The sequence below is a fragment of the Meriones unguiculatus genome, chromosome 21, assembly GCF_030254825.1.
Source record: "Meriones unguiculatus strain TT.TT164.6M chromosome 21, Bangor_MerUng_6.1, whole genome shotgun sequence".
Classification (NCBI taxonomy): Eukaryota; Metazoa; Chordata; class Mammalia; order Rodentia; family Muridae; genus Meriones; species Meriones unguiculatus.
Genome location: NC_083368.1, coordinates 14250295 through 14273680, shown reverse-complemented (window position 1 = coordinate 14273680; position 23386 = coordinate 14250295). Strand labels below are relative to the sequence as shown.

Sequence of the window (23386 nt, the reverse complement as noted above, 5' to 3'; positions counted from 1 at the left end):
CCAGAAGAGAAACCCAGCCAATAACACCCTGGGAGCTCTTATACCTGTATTCCTAACCAAGACTCACTGGCCCCATCTGTAGCTTAAACTGGGATTACCTCAGAAGACCATACATGTTTTATAAGCCCATTAGCAATAGAAGTGGCACAAAGCTGATATGTGACCATCCAATCATAACACTCCTCTGAGGTGACATCATCTGCCTGTGGCAGGAGCCATGCATATGACAGACTCACGCTGCAATAGCTTTTCCAAGACCCCTGAGTGCTCACATGTCAAGATGGCTTTAGGTGTGATCTGTGAAGGACACTGTGGGTGGTAAGATGATGCCATGAACTGGATCCTTAGGTCCTGCTTATTATATCATCAGTAAGCCCAGATCTGTAACTTCCAATGTTTCAGCTACCTGGGGACCCTCTGCAGGTGTACCCTGCAATGGCCATTAAAGCAGTTTTACTTAAGTTGATATGAGCATTGGAGACTCCATCATGCATCATTGCATTCAAGCACATAGTCTCTAGAACTGAAGTATTTTGATTTATTGTATTCTGACATAGAATTGCCTTTGTCTTGATCTTGACTTTAGAAAGCTAAAATAACTGTAACAAAACTGGAGGGCGTGTCTAGGTGTGGCTCAAGTTGCTGCTTTATACGAGTGGCTTGTTGTTTGGATTTCTTTCTTCACTATAATGTCTTTATTAATCCAATATGATATCTTTATTAATTCATACATGCATGTAATTGTGTTTTGATCATATTGACCCACACTCCTTCCCCTAACCTTTCCCAAATCCACCTCACCTCTCCCACCCCTCTCAATGTTGTCTTCTTTCTTTTTTTTTTTTAAATATATAACACAATGAATCCAGTTTGTGCTGGTTGTGTGGCTTTCTTGAGCTATACAATGCATTGCAATGAATCTTTAGGTTTAGTTTTTTATGTGTATTTTGAATACCTGCGTGTTTGCCTGTGCACCATATGCGTGCAGGTTCATGTGAAGGCCAAAAGAGCATGTTGGATCCCCAGGAACTGGAGTAATAGTCAGTTGTGAGCTAGCTGATGAGGATGCTGGGAACTGAACCTAGGTCCCTGAAGGAGGACCCTTAACCACTAGACTGCTAAGCCCTCCCTACAGCCCTATGTTTTTTGTTGTTGTTGTTGTTGGTTGGTTGGTTGGTTTTTGTTTTTTGTTTTTTTTGTTTTGTTTTTTGTTTTTGTTTTTTTTTCGAGAATTTAAGAACAGAGAGTAAATTCTGTTTTTAAAATCACACATAGACCAGGATGTGATCCTTAAGATGTGAGCAGGGCTTTTATGCCTGGCTTTTGTGTCATGATCTGCTTTGTGCTTTCTTTCAGCACTGCCAGATTGTTTAGTGAATCCTAGGAGGTGAAATAAGCCAGGAAGCTATGAGGGCTGTCTGACAGCGTCGCTGTGTTACACACAAAAGAGCAGCCCATATGACTTCAATAAAGGTGTACTGTAAGAAATGGTATCTGCTTAGGACTTCCAAGACCTCTCAATATAAAGGAGACGTATTTGCCCCGGAAGGACAGAGAGCAGGAATAAGGGACAAAGAAAGGAGATAGAGGATGAGGGAGAAGGGGAAGGGAACAATGAAGAAGGGAGAAAAGAGAGCAAGGGAGGAGGGTAAGGGGTATTTGTCCTATGGAGACAAAGAACTGCCTTTGGGTAAAGAGGAGACAGACGTGTCCCAGTGGAAAATGGCAGTCTGCAAAGGTAAAGGCGTAAATCTCGTGTTAAGATAAGATGTTTAATTTTAATTGGACATTTTAATTAGATGATTCAAAGGAAACTTCTGACTGCTGGACTTCAATACTTTGAAAGCTAGACCCTGATAGTCAGCCTCAGGAGGAAGAAGTGGCCAAAAAAAAAAAGGGCTTATTCTTTATAAGAATATAAATGTAATCTAACAGTTTTCAGCAAGGCAGAGGGAATGGGAGAGAAGGGCCTGGCCTGCCACAGCCAGGTGCTCAATTGTCCCTTCACATATTATTTATAGCCTTCAGGAATTCAGGATTAGTGACAAACTACATCCCGACACATAATGACCTGGCACCCAGGGTCTTTGTGTCTGTAAGAAACTTTACAATCGTCCCAAGAAGATAGACAAATGGATACCTTTTGTCCATTGATAGATTGTCCCAATGCCTTGTTAACAGGAGTCTTTCTGGGGGCAGGGGGAGCTGGACTGTTGACCAGGGATTCTAAGTCCAGTGTTCTCCCTTTATCCCACCAGGCGGTCCCATGCATACATGCTCAACACTCACTAGCACCAAGAATAATAGTGGAAAAAATGGAAAGACATAGTCCTCTCTTGGGTCCTTCAGACTGGGGAGAAGATCTTTTGCCAGGTTAGCATACTGAGCCATGCGTGCATCCCCAGGTGGAGGGAGAGTTCAAAGAAAGGGCAGCCTGTACCCCCGGGGGGCTAAAGAGCCCACACGGAAGTGGCATTTGCATCAAAGTGGTGTTTGAACATAGCTAGGACTTTGCCAAGGGAAACTGGTTGGTGGCTTAAGTAGGAAGGAGAAACTTCTAATGTGCTGAAACGCTTTGGCTTATCAGATGCCTATCAGCACATTGGTTTGGCCGAAGACTGGAACATTTGAGAGACTGGCAGAAACAAGGCCTCGGTGTGAGAGGGCATCAGATGTTGAAAACCTTGTTCAGGATGACTCCTCTGGGCTGCAGGGCTCTGGTGGTGTCTGAGGGGTCCAACTTGCCTGCTGCTTTCTTTGAGTGGTGGATGAGCGTGGACAGTAGGTAAGAGCTATGCTGGAGTTTGAGTGTGAAACTTGCCCGTTGGCTCTTGTGTTTGAACATTTGATCTCCAGCTGTTTTAGAAAGTGGTTTAAGCTTTAAGAGGTGACGTCTTGCTGGTGGAAGTGAGAACCTAGCCTTGAGGTTTGACAGATCTGTTCCACTTCCTGTCCACTCTCTGCTTCCTGACTGGGGATACAATGTGACCAGCTGCCTCCTGCTCCTGCCTTCACGCTTTTCCCAACCACCATGGGCTGTAGCTCTTCCAACGATGAACCAAACAAACCCTTCCTCACTTCAGGTGCGCTTCTTGCCAAGTATACGGTCAGGGTAGAGAGAAGGGCAACTGATACAAACTGGAGAAAGACATGTTGCCACAGACTGTTGCTCCCTGGTGAGTTCTCTGAGGCTACCGCTGGGCAAATAGAACGTCTGAGGCAGGGCTTCCAGGCATTGGGCAGGAATCCAATACTCAAGCACAGACAGCAGTATGCACAGCTGGTGGAGAAAGGAATCAGGAGGTCAGGGCTTCTCTGGACCTGTGCTTCCAGGCTTGGCTAATGAGCATTCGAAATATATGTGCTGCAAGAGGGCCTGCCCCCTCTCCAGGGACCCGATCACAGGAAGCCCAGGCCAGAGCACATGCTCATAATGGACAGTTTACAAGGCATAGTCTCAGACTTTCAAACAAGATTCTCACAATTATATACCTTAAAATTTAATGAGATACTTTACGGATGATCTGTTAAATTTTTTTCCTCTCTCTGTGGAATAAACATTAGCAAACTTAATTTATTCCAGCAGAAATACAAAGGTAAGTGGGCCTCTGAAAAGCATTGACTGTATAATCCTTTTTCTCCAGCTTTGAGCTAGCAAATCTCCTGACTAAAAGGAATAAATTAATTTCTGAAGACTAAGACGAAGAAGCTATTAACATGAAAGTTATAAAGATTCACTTAATGTGATCCAGCGGGGCCTCTGGTAGCCACAGTTTTGGCTAAATGAGAATTGCCATATGCTAGAGGATCCAGTGGTTTGTAGCAGCTTTCCCTGGAGAAAACTTTAGCAGCATAGTGTCCTGAAGGCCAGGAAGTTGTACATGTGGGCACAGACCCAGCAGAAAATGCACGCTCCTATATGCCCGTAAAGGAACTGGATCTACCATTCCACTGTAAGCTTTACTGTTAGAGGAGCCTGCTCAGAGCTGGACCATCACACTACCTAGCAGTTAGTCTGAAGGGACCCCGTGCCCACCTCTGACCACTCAAAAATGTGCTCTGAGAAATCGGCAGGAGTTGTCCTTAATGTGGCTCTGGAGGGCTGAGTGGTAAAGAAATTGCTGCACAATCAGAAAGAACAGAGTTGGGGTCCCTGGTAGCACAGAAAAGGCTAGACATGTCAGCGTATCTGCAATCCCACTGCTGGGAAGGTAGAGACAGGGGACTTGCTGGCCAGCCAATCTAGCCATACTAATGAGCTCCAGAATGAAGACCGAGGTAAAAAGAACATTTGACAGTGACCTCTGACCTCCACATGCATATGCACAGGCGTGTTGGCACATGTGAACATATATACACACAAACACACAAAACCAGTGTGAAATGAAATGAAATGAAAAGCATACATCTGATCCTGGCTAAAGAATTTGGGGGTGAGGTTCAGCTTCTGTTACACTCAAAGAACACAAACACATTAAATGTATATATTCCTGAAATTCTGTCTTAGAAACTACAAAATAGAATCTAGTCTCCTGGTGTGATATTCAGCAGAGGGCAGTTAGGCTCCCACTGAGTCCTAAACTTTGTCTCTCAATTATTTTCTACAGATAGTTAGAGATGGGGTACATTGTCCAATCTAAAATTCACATGGTGGGGGGCTGGAGAGAGGGCTCAATGCTTAGGAACACAGATGTTTTCCAAAGGACCTGAATTCCATTCCTGCCTCACACCTTCTGTAACTCCTGTCCTAGGAGATCTGGCGCCCTCTTGATGTGTCACTGTCCGTGCGGAAGACTGAGTTTCAAACCCAGTGTTCTTCATTTAAAAACAAATAATAAAATACCCCTTTAGCTGAATATTGTCTGCTTAGTAAGTTGAGAAATGTGTCTCCACCGAGTTCACTCAGTTCCCTAGTTCTTTTTCTCAGCATCTTTTCAGGCCCAAAGCATTTGTGAGCAAGTGAGCATTTGTGTGCCCTCTAGTGGCTAAGGATATACTTAGCAAGGACAACATTTTAGTCTGGCTGGAGAATTGACTAATAAGGACAGCACCTGAAAAGCTGAAGCCTTCCTGAAGCCTTCCTGAAGCCTTCCTGAAGCCTTCCTGAAGATGTATGTATATGTTAAGCAAATAGTTGTGAATGCAGATACTATCCAGCTTGTCAACTGGGCGTATAACCTCTTTGTCACTGACCCATTAATTCACTTATTAATATATAATGTTGCCCTGGGTATAAATTTAGCTGCCTGTCATTTATAATAATGTTAATGATGTGACATGCCGTCGTTTGAGAAAGAGCTCTGCCTTCTGCCAAAGCTAAGAGCTCTGATAATTATATTTGGAGATGTAGGTAGGTGTGATGGGGGAGACACGATTACAAAAATACTAACTCAGGAGACCCACAGATGGGACCTCATTTTTCAGGAAAAAAAAAAAAATTACGCTTGTCTCAGTTTCTTTTTTTGTCCAGCAGATCATTACAGTCCCCAAGCTCAGGACTATATTTCTCAAAATGAGAATTACGTACTCCCTCTCAAAATAGCCCTCTGTAACTAAAAATAAGAAATCAGGTGGGCTTAGTTTAAAAGACAAAAGAGCAGAATGAATGGAGGGCAGACGTTTTTCCCTCCTTTGCTCCTGCTGCCGTGGTGGAACTCATTAAAATGAGATGGTGTGCAAATTGTACTCTGCTTTTTTAAACCCTCAGTGTATGTTGCAAAGCACCCAGGTTGGTCTGCGCAGTCAGACTGATAGTGTGTGAAAGACTGCAGTTTGAGAAAGCAAGGACCTTCCGTGTTGAGAAAATGACATTGAAAACGGTTCCAGACAGTCATCAGAGAACTAGGACGTGACCGTCAGGCATGTATTCTTGTCACCAAGTCCTGGTGGCAACTCTGTGAGCTGACCTTCGTGATCTCTTTATACTCTTCCCCTCAGACATGGAACCCCAGAGCTGGAAGGCATTCCCATTGCTCTCCATGGTCCTGAGAAGCCTTTGCAGACTACACCCCATGACCTCTTTTTAAAGTAAACGTTTAAATTTTAGAGTAGATATATATCACAGAAAAGCCAGGGAGAGCAGTGCTCCACCATGCCAACACCTGGCTCCTGTAGTCAGCATGATGCATTTACCAGTTAATGAATCCTGATATACCATGATTAACTGATTATTTTAAAATAATACCTTAACATTTAGCTATTATGATCACACACACACACACACACACACACACACACACTCCCTTCCATGGCACCCAGATGCCTTTAGTCCCCATGTCTCCCTAACTCTTCTTTCTGTGATACCTTCTCAGACATTCTTATTGATGTTCTATATTGCCCAGGTTTATCGTCTCTGTTGAACTCTCTACATTATGGGGATAAATCCCACTTGGTTATAGTGTTTCTTTGGGTTGTTGGGCTTGGGGGGTATTGTTATTGGGGTGGAGGTTGCAGCTACGTTTCTAAGTGATAATGGTCCACTGTTTTTCTTTGATGTCTCTGATTTGATATTTCTTGCTGGAACAGGCTTTCTACAATGCATTCGAGTTGTACCTGGCAGTGTGTTGGTTTATTGAAGGGTTACTTGGCTGGATGAGCCTCTGTTGGTTGATAACCTTACCCCAGTGTGCTGCAGGCCACCCCACTGTCCTCAGAGCACCTCAGCTTATGATAGAGAATCTGTTGTTAACCTCATCGAGACCCCTGGGCACAGGATGAGTCACCTTCCCCTCACTGTCAACAAAATTCACTTTGTCTTCCAACAGCAAGGTTTCCTGGTGTCTTAGGATTTTATTGCTGTGAAGAGGCACCATGGCCATGGCAACTCATAAAAAAAAAAAAACATTTATTTAGGGCTTTGTTGGGTTGACCTTTTATACATTGTATAAAAGTTGTCTCTGAGTATTCAGTTGTTGGTTACGAAACCAGCAGAGTCTGAGTACTAATCAGACCTTGGTATTAGTATTTGTATGGCTCACCACTGTCCTCATATTTTGAAAACATTCACCTCTCTCACTTGCTGACTGGCTTAATCAAGAGCTTCTGGCCAATATCTGGGCAGGAAGCAGGAAACAGAAACTTCTGGGCAGAGAAAGGAACCCAAGATTCACCAATGGGACATAGAAAAGGAACAGACATACCGGGGTGAGAGGTAAATAATTAGGCACAGGGCAGATCATGGACTAGAACAGTCTGGATAAGTTAGATGAGCTAGCTGAGAGTCCGCCCAGCCAAATGCCTAAGCTTTTAAATACTGATACGCCTCTGTGTAGTTATTTAAACTGCTGATAGGTCCTGGGTCTTTTCAGTTTATTGTCCCTGGAATTTGTTTGATTTTATTGTGTAGAGTCACATTTTGGGGAAAATTTTGAACATTCTTTGCCACTACTTCTTCAAACACTTTGTCCTTCCTTTTTTGGCTTCTTCCTTCTTCTGGAGACTCCATAATGTGTTATTAATATACATAATGAGAGTGCACAGATCTCTGAGGCTCTGGTGATCATTCTTTGTTTGTTTCTCAGACTGGACAATCTTACCTTATCATCGAGGTCATGGGTTCTTTCTTGGTTTTAGTTGTCATAGTTGTCAACTCCAGACTTTCTTTGGCTCTTGGTGAGGGGCATGTGTATCTTTATTGATATTCTCTATTTGATGAGGCATAGTTACTGTTCATTTCAATGCTGCTCTCAATATTACATACTTCAGTTCTTATATAGCCCATTTATTCTATGTCTTTGCCATACTTTCCTCCTCTAGGCATGGTATATTTTTTGCTAGGTCATGAACATTCAAAATATATATACAGCATATCAACTCAGGGGAATCAAGTCACCTTTCACCTTAGATATTCTTCTCACTGATTGCTATTATCATTATTATTTATTTAAGGTCTCCATAAACAAAATCACTTACATCTGCACACTTTATAAACATAGTCACCAAAACTCTACGTGTTGCACTTGTGGTCAAATACGATTGTACTGAGATTCCTTAAACTATCTTGACCCAGTAAACCTCTGAGATTTTGCCAACTTCTGTTGACCTGTTAAAGCCATGATCAGCCGACACTGTACTACCCTGCAGTACTCCTCACTTTGTTTTCTCAGTCTCGAAGGTGAGAAAGGTGAAGGCTCTCTCAGAACACTCTTGGGCACAGTTAGAGCTCTGGCCTTCTGGAACCTCATCATGTGTGGTTCATGATCCCAAAGTCCTTGTTCCTTCAGCTATTACCGCCACTCCCAGCAAGTCTCGTGTTAGCAATTGTCACTGGTTATTCCCAGCGAATTCCCCAAGGAGAAAGCCACATGCAGTGAGTCAGGGCTGAGTCAGCTCACAGAGTGATACTAGCATCAGTCTCTAGCTGCTTGCCAGGTCAAGTAATAATAGGCAATCAGCTGGAGGGCCTCAGAGGAGTGTAGCTGCCATTCCCCATGCCACCCCACCCCAAGTAGCATGTAGGCTCCTTGATTCATAGCTTTCACTGCTATGAGGCTGCACATTTCCAAGCCTTCTAGGGAGCTGGGAAGTAGCAGATGAAAACAAAACAAAACAACAACAACAAAACAAACAAACAAACAAACAAACAAAAAAAAAACAGCTTAAAATGGCCAGTGCTCTCCCAAGACTGAAGCTAGGAATTTTTTGTTTTGTTTTGTTTTATTTTGTTTTTTTAATAAATGTTCCTCAAAATGTTGTAAAAATCACTGTATAATTGCAGAGGTTTGGGAAAGTTCACTTTGACAACGTTAGAGGCTACTGGTTTTGTGGGGAGCAGACTTTCAAAGGTCCCCCTGAGCCAATCTGTATGTGGCTCCTTCCTCTGTGTGATCTCACAGGCTCTTTTCACAACTGATGCATCTGAGCTAAAGGGTACCCAGGGGAATTCTCTGCTTCCCACTGATACGTGCACAAATTGTCAGAATATCTTAAAAGTTTATGGATTCCTCTGCTGTGAGGAGCAGTTTATTTGAAGAGAGTGGTTTTTAAATATGTACAAAGCTGTATGTTTTAAAGATATTCACTGTCATCTCTGTAATTGTGCAGTTATGTAACGGAAAAAACACTTTGAGGCATTTATTCCACCATTCTGGGAGGCCATGTTCTGTGGTGAGCAACATCCTCTTGATGTTTGTACTTTTATTTGTCTAATGTAGCACATTGATGATGTCACAATGGTCATGTAACTGACTTCCTCTCCTTAACCTATACAACCGTGGCTCCCCATTGAGAACCCTGCAAACCTGCAAGATGGATCTGTGCAGTCAGAGACCAGCGGACCCTGGGCCACTAACCTATTCGCAAGCACTTTCTCTTGCATTCTCTTCTACACAGCATGCTGACGGAAACAAAACAAAACAAAAAAGAAAAGAAAAGAAACAAGAACAAAGACTTCCACGCACTGTGGCCCACACCTTTAATACTGAGGAGACAGAGGCAGGCGGATCTCTGTGAGTTTGACGCCAGCCTGCTCTACAGAGTGAGTTTCAGGCCGGCAGAGCTGCATAATAAGATTGATTTAAAACAAATAAGACTCACAGTATCTGAGAGAAAAAGCAAAGACTTTCCCTCCCTCATGCTCTCAGTGACACTGGGTTAGTTCTGCACATAGGACAGGAAAAGTAGGACACAGGACATCATGTCACTCCCAGTACCCCATAGAAGCCAGTCCATTTGCAGGAGGTAACTATGGAGAGGAACTGTTACAGAACTGTTCTAGCCAGTCGGTTGTGATAGCGAGTATAAGTCCAGGTCTCATTTCCCACCAACAGGGAAGGGCACAGCTTCCCTAAAATGTTCTCTGTGAGTCAGAAATTTTAAAATCCCAATCTCTGAGACCGAGATGGCTCCAAGTTCACCAAGGTCTCCAGCAGATGCAGAAACTGCTTTCCAAACGAGCGAATGTGTTAGCTGACCTCCTGACGTCTTCTCTCCAATGGCCTCTCAGTGTGAGAGGCCATGCTATGTCTTCATTATCAAAAGGACTTTAAGCTGAGTGATTGAAGGTTATAGCCACTAATGGGATGATGGCGGTGTATTTTTTGTTTTGTTTTGTTTTTTAAGCTGGATCTTTGCACAACTGGAAAATATTTAAAAAGCAATACTCCAATAAAGAGGTTTAAGAGCACTCAATACAGTTAAAGCATAATGATGCATACAAGAAGGGTTAGTGTTTGAAGACTTAGCGCTGGTGCTTTTAAAGGAATTTATGGGCATAGACTAATAAGAGCCTTCAGGCATTCTGAACCAAGGGCACAGGTCAGGTCCTATGAGAACACATCAGGCAAAATTGGAGCTGGAAGGGTGCAGTGGATTGTCACTAATTGTTCACCCATTGAGAGAAATTTCAGAGGCCCCTGGCCTAGGGTCAGCCAGTCCATGACTACACAACTCCATCATGTGGCCACACAGTGCTCTCAGTGGGGAGCTAGGGTCACTGTTAGATTGTCATGACATTGCGCTAGAATACACCTCTGGAACTTTCTATTCTTGGATCTTTTTTTGGAGCAGCTTAGAATCAATTTAATATTTTCTGTGAGCATCAGTGTGTTGGGGAAATAGCTGTGCTGTCTAGTTCTGTTTTTGTTTGCTTGTTTGGTTGCTTGTTTGTCAACCCAACACGACCTATGGTCATTTTGAAAAACTAATCTAGAACCTCAGCTGAGAAAATGCCCCTGCTAGATTGTCCTGTAGGCAAGCCAGAGGTGATGTGGGTTTTGTTTGTTTGTTTGTTTTTGTTTGTTTGTTTGTTTTTTTGACTGATGACTGATAGGGAAGGGTTAAGCTCATTGTACTTGGTGACACCTTACAGGAGTCCTGGCATGCATAAGAGAGCAGGCTGACTAGGCCAGGAGGAGCAAATCAGTAAGCAACACTCCTCCATGGCCTTTGCTTCAGCTCCTGTCTCCTGTCCTGCTTGAGTCCTGCTCTAACTTCCCTCAGTGATGACCTGCAATCTCTGAGGTAGAATAAACCCTTTCCTCTCTGCATTACTTTTGATCATAGTATTTTATAACAACAAGAGAACCCAACTAAGACAGAAGCTGTGTCTGATTCCTGTGCCCTGTGCTTCTGAAGCCCAGGGGTCTGTGAGCTCAACGCAGTGAAAGGAGCCCAGGGGATTTTCCTTGGTGATTTTTGCTGAGCTCTCAAATGCTCTGTTCCTAACTCACACTAGCTTGCCAGTGAACCTCAAAACCATGAGTGATTATAAGGAAAATGAGAGAGGAGGTAAATGCCTGGGGAAATTCATTATTGTATTAATTGCCAACACTGTGTATATCTACAAAACAAGTATTAATTGTTGGGGATGGAGACATGGCTCAGCAGTTAAGAGCACTTGAGGCTCCTGCAGAGGACATGGGTTTGGTTCCCAGCACATAGGTGGCATCTCAGAACCTTTTGCTCCAGTCCTAGGGTGTCTGATGTCTTACTCTGACCTCTGAGGCCAATAGGCATATACTTACATATAGGCAAAAATGCTCATATACATTTAAAAAATATTTAAAAAGGTCTATTGTTGATTTGCAAAACTGAAACTCTGAAGAGTGAGCTACACAAACATTCCATCTTTCTAAGTTCTTATAGACTCTCATTCACCATTGTGACGCTCCATTCACTTTTATATTTTCAAGGAAATTTCTTCAAACATTAGTTGTCAATGTCAGTTTTTGCCATGCTATCAGTGACCTTAGTGTAATTATCATGACATTTAACCTATCAGTGAACAATCTCCTAGCTGAGTCTACACTGGCATCCAACATAAGCAGCTCCTTGGTGCTCCAGGGAGGGAAAAGGCAAAATAAAACCCACTATCATCAGGTCACTACAGCTCCAAATAAAATCATGGAAGTTTTTTTTTTTTAATGTAAATTTATTTGGTTTACATCCCAAGGACAGCCCCCTTCCTCCTCTCCCCCCAGGCCCCCCTTTCTCTTCCTCCCTCCTCTCCCTCTTTTCCTCCCAAAAAAGGAGATCCCCCTCCCCTATACTAACCCTCCCCAGCACATCAACTCATATCTGGACTGAGTATATCCTCATCTACTGAGGCCAGGCAAGGCAGCCCTGCCAGGGGAAGTGATCCAAAAGGAGGCAATAGAGTCCACATTAGAAACAGCTCCCCACAGGGACTATTTCTGACAGGAACTCAATGGCAGGCTCTTTGACCTCCCCACCCCCCAAGAAAGGAGCAGTCCTGCTAGGCCACAGAGGAGGACTTTGAAGCCAGTCCTGAAGATACCTGATAAAACAGGGTCAGATGAAAGGGGAGGAGGTCCTCCCTAGTCAGTGGACTTGGAAAGGGGCAGAGAGGAGATGAGGGAGGGAGGGAGAGAGGGTTTGGGAGGGAATAAGGGAGCCGGATACAGCTGGGATACAGAGTTAATAAAATGTAACTAATAAAAAATAAAGAAACAGCTCCCCTCTCCCTCCCCCTCCACTTGCCAGACAACCCACATGAAGATCAAGCTGAGCATGGGCCACATATGTACAGGGGGTCTAGATCCAGACCATTCCTGCTCCTTAGTTGGTGTCTCAGGCTCTGTAAGCCCCCATGCAACTGGGTTAGTTGTCTCTGTTGGTCTTCCTGTGAGGTTCCTGTCCCCTCCAGGTCCTTCCATCTTACCCCACACACTTCCACAAGACGCTTGGAGCTCCTCTCCATGTTTGGTTGCGAGTCCCAACATCTATCTTGATCCACTGCTGGCTGGAGCCTCCCAGACAACAGTCATGGTAGGCTTCTGTCTGCAAGCATAGCAGAGCAACATTAATAGTGTTGGGCTAGCTCTCTACTGTGGGGTGGGCCTCAGGTTGGGCCAATCACTGGTTGGACATTTCCTCAATCTCTATTCCTTCTTTATCCTTGCACTTTTTGTAGGCAGTGTAATTTTTGGATCTAAGATTTTGAGGGTAGGTTATTATTCCTCTCCCTCCACTAATCCTGCCTGACTAGGAGGTGGTCACTTCAGTCTCCATGTTCCTCCTTGCTAAGAGTGTCAGCTCAAGTCACACCCATATCCTCCCAGGAGCCTACCCTGTTGCAGGCCTCCAGCTTGTCAAGGAGATGCTCCCCTCAGTTTCGCTTCTCTCTCTTAGCCCTCTCACCTCCCACCCCTATTTTCCCCACATATGATCCCTACCCTCATTTTTCTCCCCATTCCATCTCCTGCCCAGTTGGTTTCCTTTCTTCATCCACTTTGGATGGGCCCTCTTGCTACATAGTTTCTTTGGGTCTGTGGATTGTACTGTGGTTATCCTGTGCTATAGGTCTAATATCTACTTATAAATGAGTACATATCATATGTGTCTTTCTGTGTCTATGTTACCTCACTCAGATCATCTTTTCTAGTTCCATCCATTTGCTTGCAAATTTCATGATTTCCTTTTTTAACAGCTGAGTAGTATTCCATTTGTGTAAATGTTCCACAATTTTTTTTCAGTTGAGGGACATCTAGGTTGTTTCCAGTTTCTGGCTATTACAAATAAAGCCACTATGAACATAGTTGAGCAAGTGTCCTTGTTGTATGATGGAGTATCTTTTGGGTTTATGCCCAGAAGTGGTATAGCTGAATCTTAAGGTAGAACTATTCCCAATTTCCTGAGAAAGCTCCAGATTTATTTCCAGTGAGGTTGTACAAGTTTGCACTCCCACCAAAAATGGAGGAGTGTCCTCCTTTCTCCACACTCTTGCCAGCATGTGCTGTCACTTGAGTTTTTGATCTGCACCATTCTGACTGGTACAAGATGGAAACTTAGAGTCATTTTGATTTGCCTTTCTCTGATGACTAAGGATGTTGAACATTTCTTCTGTTGAGTACCTCTCAACCATTCAAGATTCCTCTGTTGTGAATCCTCTGTTTAGCTCTGTGCCTTTTTAATTGGATTATTCGAGTTGTTGGTGTTTAATTTCTTAAGTTCTTTGTATATTTTGGATATTAACCCTCTGTCTGATGTAGGGTTGGTGAAGATCTTTTCCAATCTGTTGGCTGCCCTTTTGTCCTATTGAAAGTGGCCTTTGACTTATAGAAGCTTCTCAGTTTCATGAAATCCCATTTATTTGTTGTTGATTTCAAAGCCTGTGCTGTTAGTATTCTATTCAGGATGTTGTCTCCTATGCAAATGAGCTCCAGACTTTCCCCCACTTTGTCTTCTAATAGATTTAGAGTATCTGATTTTATGTCAAGGTCTTTGATCTACTAGAACTTTTTGCGCAAGGTGATAAATATAAATCTATTTGCATTTTCTACATGCAGACATCAGTTAGGCCAGCACCATTTGTAAAGATGCTTTCTTTTGTCCATTGCATGGTTTTAGCTTCTTTGTCAAAAATCAAGTCCCCATAGGTATGTGAGTTTATTTCTAGGTTTTCAATTCAATTCCATTGATCAACCTGACTGTATGCCAATACCATGCAGTTACTATTACTATTGCTCTGTAGTATAGCATGAAATCAGGAGTACCTGAAACTGCCAGAAGTTTTTTCGTTGTATGTATTGTTTTACCTATCCTGGGTCTTTAATTTTTCCATATGAAGTTAATGTTCTTTCTAAGTCTGTAAAAAAAATGTGTTGGAATTTTGATGGGAATTGCATTGAATCTGTAGGTGGCTTTTAGTAGGAAGACCATTTTTACTATGTTAATCCTACTGATCCACAAGCATGGGAGATCTTTCCATCTTCTAAGATCTTCTTCAATTTTTTTCTTCAAAGACTTGAAGCAAGTCTTTCACTTGCTTGGTTAGAATTACATGAAATTATTTTATATTATTTGTAGCTATTGTGAAGGGTTTTATTTCCCTAATTTCTTTCTTAGCCCTTTTGTCACTTATAAAAAGGACAACTATTGACTTTTTTGAGTTAATTTTTTATCCAGATACTTTGCTGAAGGTGTTTATTAGCTGTAGAAGTTCTCTGGTAGAATCTTGGGGGTCACTTATGTATACGATCATATCATCTGTGATTAGTGATACTTTGACTTATTCCCTTCCAATTTGTATCGCTTTGATCTCCTTTACTTGTTTTATTACGCTAGCTAGAACTTTAAGTACTATAGTGAAGAGATACGTGAAAGTGGTCAACTTTGTCTTGTCTCTGATTTTAGTGGGATCACTTTAAGTTTCTCTCCACTTAACTTGATGTTGGCTATTGGCTTGCTGTATATTACCTTTGTCATGTTTAGGTATGTGCCTTGTATCTCTGATCTCTCCAAGACTTTAAGCACAAAGGCTGTTGGATTTTGTCAAAGGCCTTTTCAGTATCTAATGAGATGATCATGTGGTTATTTTTGTTTTTGTTTCATTTTAGTTTGTTTATATGCTGGATTACATTGATGAATTTTCATGTGTAGAACTATCCCTGCATTCCTGGGATGAAGCCTACTTAATCATTGTGGATGATATTTTTGATGTGTCCCTAGATTCAGTTTGCAAGTATTAAGTATTTTATTGAGAATTTTTGCATCAGTATTTATAGAGAGATTAGTCTGAAATACTCTTTCATTTTTTGGTCTTTTTGTGGTTTAGATATCAAGGTGACTGTGGCCTTATAGAATAAATTTGGCAATATTGCTTCTGTTTATATTTTGTGGAATAGTTTGAGGAGTATTGGTATTAGTTCTTCTTTGAAAGTCTGGTAGAATTCTATGCTAAAATCATCTGACCCAGGGCTCTTTTTGATTGGGAGGCCTTTGATGACAGCTTCTATTTCCTCAGGGATTATAGATCTATTTAAATTGTTTACCTGATCTTGATTTAATGTTGGTAAGTGGTATCTATCAAGAAAATCATCCATTTCATTTAGATTTTCTAACTTTGTGGAATACAGGCTTTTAAAGTAAGATCTAATAATTCCTTGGATTTCCTTGGTGTCTGTTTCTATATCCTCCTTTTCATTTCTGATTTTATTAGTTTGGATACTCTCCCTCTGTCTTTTAGTTAGTTTGCTAAGGGTTTATATATCTTGTTCATTTTCCCAAAGAACCAGCTCCTGGTTTTGTTGATTCTTTGTATTCTTCTTTTTTCTAGGTTATTGATTTCAGCCCTGAGTTTGATTATTCCCTGCTGTAGACTCCTCTTAGGTGTGTTAACTTCCTTTTTCTAGAGCTTTCAGATGTCCTGTTAAGTTGCTGGCATGAGCTCTTATCAATTTTTTTAATGAAGGCACATAGTGCTATGAACTTGCCTCTTAGCATTGCTTTCATTGTGCCCCATGAGTTTGTGTATGTTGGACCTTCATTTTCATTGAATTCTGAAAGTTTTTAATTTCTTTCTTTAATTTCTCCCTGACCCAGTGGTCATTAAGTAGAGAATTGTTCAGTTTTCATGAGTTTGTAGGCATTCTTTTATTTCTGTTGTCTTTGAAGTCTAGCTTTAACCCATGGTGCTCTGATAGACTACAAGGTGTTATTTTGATTTTCTAGTATTTGTGGAGGCTTGCTTTATGTCTGAGTATGTGGTCAGTTTTGGAGAAGGTTCCATGTGGTGCTAAGAAGAAGGCATATTCTTTTGTGTTTGAATGGAATGTTCTGTAGATATCTGTTAGGCCCAATTGATTCATAACGTTGGTTAGTTTCATTATTTCTCTGTTTAGATTCTGTCTCAACAATCTGTCCATTGGTGAGAAAGGAGTGTTGAAGTCTCCTACTATTAGTGTTTGGGGTTCAATGTATGATTTAAGCTTTCATAATTTTTTTTATTTTGTGAATGTACGTGAACTTGCATTTGGGATATATGTGTTCAGAATTGAGACATCATCTTGGTAAATTTTTCCTTTGATGAATATGAGCTGCCCTTCCCCATATCTTTTGATTAATTTTGGTTGAAAATCTATTTTACTAGATATTAGAATAGATACTTCAGCTTGCTTCTTATGTCCATTTGCTTGGAAAACCTTTTTCAGCCCTTTATTCTGAGGTACTGTATATCATTGTTGCTGAGGTGTGTTTCTTGTATTAACAGAATGATGGTCCTGTTTACACATCTATTCTGTTAGCCCATGTCTTTTTATTGCAGAGTTGAGGCCATTGATGTTTAGAGATATTAATGACCAGTGGTTGTTAATTCCTATTATTTTGATGTTGGTGGTGATAGTGTGTGTGTGTGTGTGTGTGTGTGTGTGTGTGTTTCCCCTTTTTTGGTTTTGCTGTTATTGGGTTGTCTATTTCCTGTGTTTTCTGGGTATAATTAGCCTCCTTGGGTTTAATTTTTTTCTAGTCTCTTCTGTAGGGCTGGGTTTGCAGATAGGGGTTGTTTAAATTGGTTTTTGTCATCTTGTTTTCTCCATCTATGGTGATTGAAAGTTTTGCTGGGTATAGTAGTTGGGGCTGACGTCTCCGTTGTCTTAGTGTGTGTAGGATATCTTCCCAACCCTTCTGGCTTTTAGAGTTTCTGGTGAGAAGTCAGCTGTAATTCCAAAAGGTTTGCCTTTATATGTGACTTGGCCTTTTTCCCTTACAGCTTTTAATATTCTTTCCTTGTTCTGTATATTTAGTGTTTTGATTATTATGTGAAGGAAGTATTTTCTTTTCTGCTCCAATCTATTTGGTGTTCTGTGGGCTAAATCTCTTTCTTTAGGTTGGGGAAGTTTTCTTCTATGATTTTGTTGAAAATATTTTCTGGACCTTGGAAGTTGGAATGTTCTCCTTCTTCTATTCCTATTATTCTTAAGTTTGGTCTTTTCATATTGTCCCATATTTCTTGGATGTTTTGTGCTGCAAACTTTTTATATTTAATATTTTCTTTGACTGACATATTGATTTCTTCAATTGTGTCTTCTACATCTGAGATTTTCTTTTCCATCTCTTGTACTTGTTGGTGATATTTGTATCTGTAGTTCCTGTTCTTTTCCCTAGGTTTTCTTCAAATTGTGTTTTCTTTATTGATTCTATTTCCTTTTTTAGGGCTTCAACAGTTTTATTAATTTCTTTCTTCTGTTTGATTGTATTTTAAAAATATGGCCATGCTAATCTTCTCTGTATCATTCCAATTTTAGTACTTGTGCTGCCAAAGCAAGCACTTTGGTATGTTTTCTAAATCCTTGTTTAACTTTGATTGCCACATTAAGGGTGGATCATCCCCTCCTGGATGCACCCAGAGGTGTATTTCCATGGTGAGTCTATACTCAGTCAAGTCAACAATGAAAATTCATCATCTGTTTTCTTGGTAGTATCACTAACAGATCTAAGATTTCTCTTCACATTTGATAGTGACATGACACACAGTTTAAAGCCTTGAGTATTCAGTGGTGGAGAAAACAGAATTGCAAGGGAAAAGGTGTGGCGTGGCACATTCCCATGATCTTGGAGAAATATCTTTGATGGAGAGGTCAGTGAGGTGAGCAGTGTTGCACACTCAGGCAGCTCCTTGCTATTTGTCAAATGCCAGAGAGAAATAACTCAGGAGAAAGATGTGTTAGATTTGTGCTTTCAGAAGTTCAGTCCACAGTTATTCAGCTCTAAAGTTTGGGGGTCCAAGATAAGAAAAAGAGCCGTTCACCTCCTGGTGACTTGAACACAGAGGGAGGGACAGATAGAAGGGGAAGGGGGGGTTAGAAAAAGAGAGAGAAAACAAGGTGTCTTACTTGGTGATTTCCCCCACTCACCCCCTCACGTGATCTAAGCCTCACCTCCTATTATATTTGCCATCAAATTATGAACCAGCAATGACTTGTTCCACTGACTAGGTGAGAGGCCCCACGGTCCAATTAGAACTATCTGTGGACCAGGCATCCAACATCCACCACACCCAAACAGTAACAGATCCAAAGTGCCCAACCACTCTGCCCCACAAAGGAAACTTCACATCACACACTTCAGAACAGAAATCAGATGTGACAGGAAGAGAGAGAAAAATAACAGGAAGGGAGAGAGAACACATCCTCTCTGGCAAAAGAAAAGGGGGTGGTTCTTGATGAGTGCTGGCATTTTCTAGATTAAACTTCATTAGGAGTACCTGTTGTGTTTGTTGCATGTAGATCTATCAAAATCTAGTGGTGTGATTGGGGCAGGTATCAGAAACACCACAGTGTTAGGGATGGCTGGATGTAAGCAGGGTCCTCTTTCGCTTCCTTCCCTTCGCCAGCAGGGTCTAGTGTGTAGGAATTCCCCAGGGAAGACCCGATGTGGTAAGTAGAAATTGCAGAGCTGAGGCAGATGTGTTCAAACATTTTCTGGAAACAGGGAGAGCCCTGGGGACCTGCTGCACACATAAGCAGGGCAGCACTCAGCACTGTGCCTAGCACAGGCAGCAGCAGTGAGCAGATGACAGGCAGGCCATATCTCATCTGCAGTCAGGAAGCCAAGTCAGATGCTGGTGCTCCACTCACTCTCTCCTTTCCATTCAGTCTGCGACCCCAGCCCACGAGATGGTGCTGCCCACATTGAGGGGTCTTCCCATATCCATTAAACCTCTCTGAGAACAGTGTCAGAGACATACTTGGAAGAGTGTCTTTCTAATTAATTCCAAATCCTGTCACATTAACAATCTAGACAAAACTTCACAGCACCTAAGAGTGGAAGCCCAGTATGCATGGATCTCATCCTGTTAAATTAGATGTTATTAATCAGACCATGCTTTTCAGGCTAAGATATAAACAGAAAAGTCCATGACTTTGCTGAGGTTATACAGTTGCTAGAATCTGTGGGAATTTTCAGAATAGGAATCTATTCCAACCTTTGTTCTGCCGCCGATTGCAAAACGAATGCCAGGACTTCTTTACTTGCCATGATTATACAGACCATTGACTACTGGGAAGTAGGTCCCACAGAGCTGAGGGTCCTGGCCCCATCACTGTCATCATTCCAATTGGTTGATGCTTGCTCTTAACTGAGTAGACATCAGTAACCAGCAGATCCTGACCAGGTCAAAGCCAGAGTGAAGGATGCTGTGGTCAGCCCTAAAGCCCCAGGGCAAGAGTGAGTCTACCTCAGCTCTCCAGCACCACTCCTTCCTCAGAAGAGGTGGGCAGACGGCAGCCTGTGAGGAAGAGACACAGACCCCAAAAGCCCTTCAGATGATCTGATAGGCAAGCCACACACACAGAGAGACCCATCTCAGGCTGAGTCTCATGTGTGACACCTGCCAATCCTCCCTGGAGGGCACAGCCCACTTAGCCCGCCATGCTTCAGGCACTTTGAGGTCTGACAGACACAAATGAGCAAAGCAGAGGGAGAGAAGTATTCCTCCACAGGATCCCGCCTCCTTCTTTCCGCTGTGTGAAAGCCACTAATGCTCAGTCTCTCAGTTTTCCACCCCAGTGCCTTAGCTGCTGTGTTCTGAGCCAGGATGTCCGGCCTCCCGCAGAGATGCCAGCTTCTGCCTCTTGTGTGTGGGATTGTTCTATGTATCTTTAGCGAACAAGTTGTGCCATGACAAGCTCCTTCACAGTTCCCACCCCGAGCTCTCCCAAAACTGTCTTCCCTCATAAATCACACTATAGAGGGATGTGTGGTTAAAGGCTTGTGTTCAAGTGTAGAGCCTCTTGGCCCTACCCGACACCTGCCCCTCTCTTTACAGAGGCCCTCATGGGGCCTCAACTCTACTGCAGCTATCTTTCCAGAAAATACTTCATTATTTGTTAAGGTGACCTGACCCTTGAGACACTTACAGTAGTAAGATTCCAGCCAAATTCGGACTCTGGATCCAAAAAGAGCTTCCAAGTGATCCAGACTTCTTACGAGAGTGTGTACAGCTCCAGAGAACAGCAAATTACGAACAGTGAGGTTTAAGCAAGATAATATAAATTAGTCTGTCAGATTTTTTTCTCACATTAAATCGGGAGGTAGAATCTATGTTCTAGCTAGCCTTTTAAATTTCTTGCCAGATGATTTTTTTTGGGAAGTTGACAAATTCCTACATTATTTAATCTGCTTTTTCATTTTTTAAATTTATTTTTAATTTATATATTTACTTTACGTCACAATCATAGCCCCCTCCCTCCTCTCCTCCTGGTCCCTTCCTTCTACCCTCTTCCCCCTGTTTCTCCTCCCCTTGTCTTCAGAAAAGGGGAGCTACCCCCTCTAACCCACCCCCAGCATATCAAGTCACATCAGGGCTAAGCTCCTCCTCATCCCCTGAGGCCAGGCAAGGCACCCTGGCTAAGGCACAGTGTTGGAAAGCAAGGAACAGAGTCCATGTCATAGACAGAACCTGCTCAACTTACTAGGGAACCCACATGAAGATCAAAATGCCCATCAGTTACATATGGGTAGTGGACCTAGATCAAGTCCATGTATGCCCTTTGGTTGGTGCTTCTGTCTCTGTAAGCCCCCTAGGTTACAGTCTAGGTTAGTTGACTCTGTTGGTTTCCCTGAAGTGTTCTTGTGCCTTCCAGGTCCTTCTTTCTTTCCCTCCCACTCTTCAACAGGACTCCCCAAGCTCTACCTGATTCTTGTCTGTGAGTCTCAGCATCTGATTCAAGCAGCTGCTGTGGGACCTTGGGGACCAAGTTGGGGAGCCTTCAGACAATGGTCAAGTTAAACTCCTCTCTGTAAACACGGCAGAGCATCATTAATTGTGTCAGGGATTGGCTCTCTTCCATGGGATGGGTGTCAGGTTCGGCCAGGCATTGGTTGGTTATTCCCAGGCTTTATCTTTATTTCTGCACATCTTGTGGACATCCCTGTAAGCTCCTTGTAGCCCACCCTGTCACAGGTCTCCAGTTCCTCTCATTGGCATCCCCACCTTCAGTTTCCCTTTTCTCTACGGGCCCTCAAACCTCCCCTCCCCACTCCCCCCAGATCCAATCCCCTCTTTGTTTCCATCTCCACACCCTCTTTACTTCCTTTTCTACTCTCTATCCTATTTTCCCAGCCAGATGACCTTTGATTGAAATATTTTCTCTTGTAGCTTCGTAACTAGATAGCCATTCCACTGCACTGCTGCTGACACCATCTATGATGTCATGAGTGTGGTGGCCGTCCATATTAAACCCTACAGACTGCAGAATTCAGGATCTCCTTAACAGTTCCGGAAAGTTCTCTGGCTAAAGACCCATGCCGCATCAGCCAGGCAATGTTTACAGGGTCATCAAAAGTGATATTTCTGCTATGCTTAACATTAAACTGCATGTATGTATGCACATATACATACAATAAGCAATTTTAGGGGAACATAAAGTAACATGATTCACCATAGCTTTTCCAAATATCTTTAATGTGATTTAGTCTACTTCCAAGATCACCCAAAGGGCTTAATGCTCTAGTTTTTCCCACAACAATGGCTCCAGGGAGCAAGTCTGGGATGAGGACAGAGAAACAGCATACCTCTAAGGACTCCGCTGAGACTTTCACTGCCTTGTTGAGATGGAGTCAGTCTGTGGTGGGGCCTGACTTGAATGCTCAATGTACAGATCCCAAGATAAAGTGTTCCAGCCATCAGCTGCCTCTTCTCCTCACTAGCTTTTCTTGATAAAAATCTTACTGTGTTCCATAGAGCCTTTCGTTGTTGCTAGTAACCGTTGGCTTTTTATCACACAATTACCCAGGTTGTAATAATGGGATATGGGAAGCCCACAGAACCATAACCGGTCACTCCCACACACCCGCAGTCCGCATTTCATCACAGATGGTATGGCCTCTACACTCGCAGGAGTGGAGGTTGCCAGAGGCAGGTGACTGCAGATGCCCTGGACTTGGAGGGCGCAGTCCCTGACCACAACCTTACCTAGGTAAGCAAGGTAAGCATGGCTCATCCTCCTGGTTCATTCTGCTTCTCTAGATCCCATAGAGTCACAGACAGTATGGAATTCCATGCAAGCTGTTCCAACACAGTATTAGGATCAGGGAGCCTTAGAACTGGAGGGAGCACCTGAATGCCTGGTCTCCCGTGCAGATGGTGAGGCTCAGGCCTCAGCCTCTCTCTCGAGGCCTGGCTGCTGAACCTTCCTGCTCAGGTTCCTCTTGCAGGCACAGAGAGTAGGTACTTGGATGTCAAGGATCTTGATTTGAGCCATGCTTTGGGGACTGAAGGAAAATTGGCCTTAGAAGCCAGTGTTGCCACCCTCAGACACTTTGGTGATGTGAACTACAGAACGAGAAGGGGGAAAAGGTAGAGGAGGAGGAGGAGAAGGTAGGGGAGGAAGAAAGGAGAATGAGGAGGAAAAGGAGGGGGAGGAGGAGGAAAAGCAGCTAAAAGAAAACAGGCAAAGGTGGTTTTCTAAAGTGCTTTAGAAACCTGTGTCTCCTCCAGGACAGAATACATACATATGCCTTATAGCTCTACTTCAGAGCTTATAAATGTCAGCTCTTGAAGCATATTCCTATCCCAAACCTTGGGTTTGTGAGGTATAACAGCCATTCTCCCTCCCTGTTGACATCCCCCCACAGCCTGTTCTGACACCAGGGCTAGCTGCCCAGCACCTCCACTCACTTCTGTGTTCTGCCAATCTCATGGTGTCTT

General features: G+C 42.8%; 1 protein-coding gene and 1 pseudogene across 6 annotated transcripts in view; one reads left to right on the top strand and one right to left on the bottom strand.

Annotated features, from left to right (window-relative positions):
• The window catches only part of Dpp6 (dipeptidyl peptidase like 6), an 831812-nt gene that overhangs the window by 558964 nt on the left and 249462 nt on the right, over window positions 1-23386 (top strand). The window lies entirely within an intron of this gene.
• Window positions 17905-18005, bottom strand: LOC132649803 (U6 spliceosomal RNA; annotated as a pseudogene).